Raw genomic sequence first — 6,910 nt, 5'->3', positions numbered from 1 at the left:
CAGAACTTATGGATTTCTGGTGTTCCTCCATTCATTCGTTTCCCCTGTTGTGTTTCTGAAGGAAACAAGCGGTTGTAACATGCTTGCCAATGGTAGTAGCGCCTACAGTGTGAGTGGTAGTACCGCTTTGGGTAAGCGGTAGTACCGCCACCGGGCAGTAGTACCACTTCCGAGTACCGTGTGATGTACCGCTACGTGAGTAGTCTCGAATTTTTGTGTCGGACTGGGCTGTTATTGGGATGGTAGTACGGCACGGTAGTACCGCCTATAAGCGGTAGTACCGCCCGCCACTACTCCTTAACTACCGCCTAACCCTCTAGACTCAGAACTCTCAGCGGAGCACTAACGCCCAAGCGGGCGGTACTACCGCTTGTGTGTGGGATGAGGGTGTAACGATTGAATTTTTTACCTCCTATAAAAGGGGGTCTTCTCCTTTATTGGATCTTACCCTTTGAGCTTGTGTTATCCCCGCATTGTTGACCTTCTTAGAGCTTGCTAAATCTCAATCCCTCCAATGATTCTTGCTAGTTCTTGAGGGAAAACAGAGACGAGATCTGGATCTACGTTTTCACCAATCACTTTCTCCTTATGTGAGGGGAACCCCTTGGATCTAGATCTTGGAGTTCTTAGTGAGCTCCTTGTTCTTCCTCTCATGTTCCTACATAGCTTTTTTTGTGATGGTGGAATTTTGTAGTCAAGGACTTGACCACTTTGTGTGTCCTTTCTATTGCATTACTTGCATCAGTTTGAGTTCTCCACGGTGATACGTGGAAGTACAGTTTGAGAAGCTTATTACTCTTGGATGTTTAGGTACCCTAGAGCTTGTTCCTCTTGGGTGCTTTGGCGTCCTAGACAATTGGTGGTGCCTCGGAGCTCAATAATTATGGTGTAATGCTTTGGGCAAGTGCCGGGGTCTCCAATTAGGTTGTGGAGATTGCGCCGGGCAATTTGTATGGTTGAGGTCACCTCGAAGCCACAATCCATTGTGGTGAAGCTTCGTCGTGGTGTTGGGAGCCTCCAATTAAGTTGTGGAGATTGGCCCAACCTTGTTTGTAAAGGTTTGGTCACCTCCTACAAGGGCACCATTAGTGGAATCATGGCATCTTACATTTTGAGAGGGCGTGAGGAGATTACGGTGGCCCTAGTGGCTTCTTGGGAGTATTGTTCCTCCACACTGCTCCGAACAGAGATTAGCATCTCCAAGAGTGTGAACTTCGGGATACATCGTCGTCTCCGTGTGCCTCGGTTATCTCCTACCCGAGCCCTTTACTTATGCACTTTACTCTGTGATAGCCATATTGTTTCTTGTTATATATTTTGCTATCACTTAGTTGTTTATCTTTCTTAGCATAAGTTGTTGGTGCACATAGGTGAGCCTAATTTTCTTAGGTTTTTGTGCTTGACTAATTAAATGTTAGTTTTATTTCATATTTTTTCAAGCCTAAACCGTAATTATTTTAAAGCGCCTATTCATCCCACCCCCTAGGCGACATCCATGTCCTTTCAATCGAGAGGCCCACTAAACTAGCTCCCATGCATGGATCTACGAGGTTGAACATTCCTATGGAACTCCCCTTCACACGACTTCTTTGCGCTTGCCTACCACCTTTCGTTTTATGGACAAGGACCAATTTCACCTCACACCATGGTCAAGTAATAACTACCCACGTATGCTCGTTCAATAGTCAAACCTAAAAAAATTGTGAACATCACATCTTTATCTTTACCTAATAATAAAACATGGAATGCTTCTGCCCGCTCACCATTGTGTCATTTTACAAAAGAACCACTACGCATTCTCTAAATTTACCCGCAGTACACGTTTAAGTCACAACCAAACCATTTTTTGCACTTTCTCACAAAACCCCTTGAAGTTTCAGCTAATAAACCCGCATCCACATTTAAGTCACCCAAATCTTTGTTCCATTTTAACAAAAAAAACTTTTTGATTAATTAATCCACTTTTATTTAAAACAAAATTATTCATATCTTTCAAACCATAACTCGGATTTTAACATGTTATTTATAAAATTTGATTAGAAAAATATGTAGAATCTAAATATAATTTTTTTAACAGTTAATTGTTTTTAAAATTTTATTTTTGTGCAAATATAATCTATAGTGCACGGTCTATTTTTTTCCTTTCATACTGACAGCAATTTGAATTTCAAATAAAACACTCGTTGAAACTAGATTGAGAGAAAAAAAACAGTAACCACGCATGTACACGTCTGAAAAACCTCGCAGGAAAAAACAACATATTTCACATCTTATTTTGAGCAAGTGCCCGTGAGGGAGGGAGGAGAGAGAGAGACTTTAGGACTGACCACATTTAAACGTGTTTTCGTTATATGAGCACTCAGCCCATCGTGAACAACACAAATGTGATGTCATGTGAAAAATAAAGAATGTTAACGTATTAGGTCTTGAGTCATGATTATTGGGTTAAAAGTATGTTATTTTCTCTTTCGTTGCAATGCAACATGATATATATATGGCATGGATTTGCTATCAACACTAGCTAGGGTGGTTGTTATCTGAACCGTTTGTTTGCATCGAGATTCGCACTTTCTTGTAGATAAGGTTCTCTCTCTCACATGCACACACACATGCATGTATTTCAACATATAACGTGCTGCACAGATTGTTTACGCTCCAGCGTAACTTTATATCTTTGCTTTTCTGTATGTATGTGTATCTATCATGAGAGGTAGTTACCACCTAGTTGTTTGTCCTCCACGTGTCTACCACCGTTGCACTAAATCAATCGGGTAGAGAGGTTGGCTTAACGGGTGCTGTGAAATCCAAACCGTAGTAATAAGGAAATAAGGAATAAAATAATCCGTCAAGACATGCCTTCGTTCAACTACCTTCTTTGTTCCTGCCTACGTATGTTGAACAAACTACCATCGGATAAGCACGCCGATGCTAATTGCTCTCTTGTTAGGTACGTAGCTACTTTTTATTATAAATAGCCAAATAAATACTCGTATGCACTGATTACTCTTGTTAGGTGGAAGAAAATTTCCTAGTGAATACGTACCCACTTTTCCTTTCAAATAGCTAAATAGGTAGTATGAACTATATATGGAGTATAGTCTGAACTTATACATTTTCTTAAAAGTTTTATAAAATAGTACGTACCCACTTTTTAGCATATACTACTGTATACATGGAGTATCTAGTTTAACATATAATTAGCAAAATAAGAAGTATGTAGTACATGTATATTTTTCATTAAGAGTGTGAATCATGTACTTTTTTGTGCATGACATATGTTTTAAATTCAGTACGTGTGTCTTAGACGTGACATTTAATATATTCAAAAAGTGTACATTCATAAGACAACGAGCATGTAGTATAAAAATCAAGTAGTATGGAGTATCTAGTATTTCCATAAAGAATGGAGTATCGCGTGAGAGCATGTTTTAAAGAAAGTATGTAGTATGTCCATAAAGAAGTGGGTACTGGAAACAATACTTGTAGATATTTAGAAATACTGGAAGAAGTACTCCCTCCGTCCCAAAATAAGTGTCTCAACTTTATACTAGCTCTAGTACAAAATTGTACTAAGCTTAAGACACTTATTTTGGGACGGAGGGAGTAATATTCATTATGTTCCCTCTGCATATGTACAAGTACAATATATGATGAGACTGATTGGCCGCAAAAATACATACATCTCGGACCAGATGAAGTGTCTATGCCGTACTAAACTTTGAAGGGAACTGAAAAATATGTGCATCTATTACAATTTCAAGTAAAAAGTGACTACTAACCAGAAGAATCTTCTTCAACGCATAGCCTCTTTTGCCTCGTTATGCTGCAGACTTATGTACGTGCGTATGTATATACAAGGAGTATGGAGTATGGAGTTTGTATATATGAGGAGTTTGGAGTATGGAATAGGTAGTACTATCTACTATGGAGTATATACACAAGGAGTGCCCATTGACAAGGAGTATAATCGTGGGCAATGTCGGATGTCTAACTCGCCATGCCACGACAATTTGGGAGCGGATGTATAGTCGTCAGTCCATGCATTGCAATAAGCAGCGGTTCGTCGTCACGCTTGCTGTCTACGATGTTGCAGCAGCCTTGTCTAGGAGTTCGGCGTCGTTGGATCGTTTGAAACATCCGTCGTCATCGCCATCACCGCGACGGAGCAGGCACGTGTATAGCTATATTCAGCGGTCCGTCGTCATCGTCGCCGTCGAACACCGTGCTGAAGCAGTCACACGTATGGCTGTATACAACGGTTCGTCATTGTTGTCGCCGCCGCCGAGCAAATCACCATGCCAGATGGCCATATGCAGCCGTAATGGATCATATAATCAAGGAACACGTTGTTGAAGATGATCAAAGAAATCTGACAAAATAATCAACGAATCAAGAAGAGTAGGAATATGTTGTATATCAAATGCATGGATAGTTGGATACCTTGTAACAGCCCGTGCTCCTAATTGAATTGGCTGCAATCACCATCGAGCCAAAACAAAATTTGTTGAGACACATAAAAGAGGATCGTACGAGTGCATGCATGCCAGAGGCCGAAGGCAAGATCAGAAAGCTAGCTAGGTTGTTGGTGGACGCGGTTTGCCTGCGCCGCTGCCCACGCCCATCATACGGTTGTGTTTTCACGTACTCCACCGCTCTTGATTTTGAGTCAAAAGAAAAACAAAAATACAGAGCATAATACTGATTCCCTTCCGTAATACTCTCATCATTAAAACTGCACACAAACCAGCGGGAAAGAATCCAATCACCCGGGAAAAGAACCTCCTAATACAAAAAAGGGCGCCAACATGTACTCCCTCCGTTCCTAATTATAAGTCTTTTAAGATATTTCACTAGGAGTCCACATACGGAGTAAAATGAGTGAATCTGCACTCTAAAATATGTCTATATACATCCGTATGTAGTCCATTAATGAAACCTTTTTAAGAACTTATATTTAGAAACGGAGGGAGTAAGATCTACTTCTCATATTAGGCGAAAGTGACCTACAGCCTTAAAACGCACAACTATCAATGGCGGACTAACCAGGAATCAAGAAATTCTTCTTTTGAATTGAGTAGCAAAGGAATCTCCGTCCCTGATGGCTTCTCCGAGTCTTGCATCCCTGACGGCTTCTCCAAGGAGTGTTCCAAAGAACCAGGACGTTGATGAACAATCTCACGTACCTAAAGTAAGAAATCTCATTGAGTTCTGATGATGAATCAGCGACAAAAGCCGCAAGCTGCAAAAGCCAAACAACAACGGAAAATTAGTTTCGTTGCATTTTCACATTTAGTTGCACATTCAGACTTTTTGTACCATCTCAGATTTCAGTTTTTGGAAAACACCCACTACAGTTTTTTCTGTTCCTTTTACAATGCATATAGTTCATGGACTAAATTGAATCCTAACTGACATAGGATCAAGAAACTGCAGTAGATGACAGAAGGGTACCAAAGCTTGGCATGAAATTTTTATAAGAGGAAGCTTATTTATTTTATAACAAGTATGCTAAAACTATCGGTTTTAGCATCAGAAGAAGCAGTGGCCATAAAGTGATGAACTCTTCTACTTTTATATCCTAAATGAAACTGAACTTTTCTTATTTCCTACACAGGGTCATCCAACAAATCACATGCATACATATTTACAACGGCAACATTCAGTGTTGAATCCGTCAGTGCAAGGGGCAATTGGGACCTCTAACACTAGTTTGATGAGAGGACAAAATCAATTCTTTCTCAATCAACCGAAGCCAACCTAATTAATTTTGTTCTTGCGAGTTTTATCTCACGTGTGTTAGAGTTCCAAGTTGCAACTGATTTTTATTTAAACTTATACGTACTGTTAACTGAATGCTACTCAATCTCCCTAGTCAAATATACTGCTTCACTGGATTATCTATGGTACCAATAAAAGAAGAAAAGGAAATTTACCTGTGTCCTATGTAGGTGATGTTGAAGATTGCAGTCCCTCTTCCCCTCGAAGCATCTCTGTCCCCCTTTTTTCCTCTCCAGGGGCGTATCAATTTCTGCGCTCGTGGACGTCCTTCTTCTTTCTCCCTCGACTGCTCCTCCAAACTCCTCCACAAGACCGAGGTGCCGCCCCTCTTGTGTTGCCGTCCCGCAGGCGCCCGTCAGTCTCCACGCCTCCAAGCTGCCCCAAGCACCGCGCCTTTGAGCAGCGAAGCGGGTCCGGACGGTTCCGGCAAGCGCCGCCAAGCTCCGCGCGTTTGAGCAACAACGCAGGTCCAGACGATTCCGGCAAGCGCCCGCCAAGGTCCGCACCTTTGAGCAGCGACGCAGGTCCGGCCGATTCAGGCAAGCGCACGCGCGCACGCTGGCGGTGGCCAGCCGAGCCGGGCGGGATGAGGTATGGTCTTGATGGGAACGGACGGCCGGAGGAGAACGGGGACACGAACGTGCTAGCTATCTAGGTGGACGCCGGACGGAGGTACGACGAGATCCAGGCGGCTGGAGAGCTCCGGTGGCTGGAGGTTGGAGTAGCACGAGCTTCAGCTCACTACACACAGAAGGGGAAAGATGTGGATAGGACTGGGATGGGAATCGGTCGATATTATGCTGTGTATTTTTGTTTTTGTTTTCACTCGAAATCAAGAGCGGGGAGTACGTGGAGACACAGCCGTACGATGGGCGTGGCGCACGGATGGTCGCAGGCAGCGGCCGCACGCAAGCCGCGTCCTTCGTTGTTGGGAACGGCCGGGTAGCTATATACGAAGCCATGCAAAAAAAAGATATCGTATGTCCGGACGTGGTGGAGAGCAAACGATTATTTTTACAAGAAAACCCGTTTATCAAGAACCACACCAAAAACAAGATCGGATGGCTATAAGAGTACGGGTAACTACCACTAGGTGGTAGAGTGTATAAGAGTACGGGTGTATATATATATA

This window comes from Hordeum vulgare, chromosome 4H, assembly GCF_904849725.1.
Source record: "Hordeum vulgare subsp. vulgare chromosome 4H, MorexV3_pseudomolecules_assembly, whole genome shotgun sequence".
Classification (NCBI taxonomy): Eukaryota; Viridiplantae; Streptophyta; class Magnoliopsida; order Poales; family Poaceae; genus Hordeum; species Hordeum vulgare.
Note: the sequence above shows the minus strand (reverse complement) of the source record.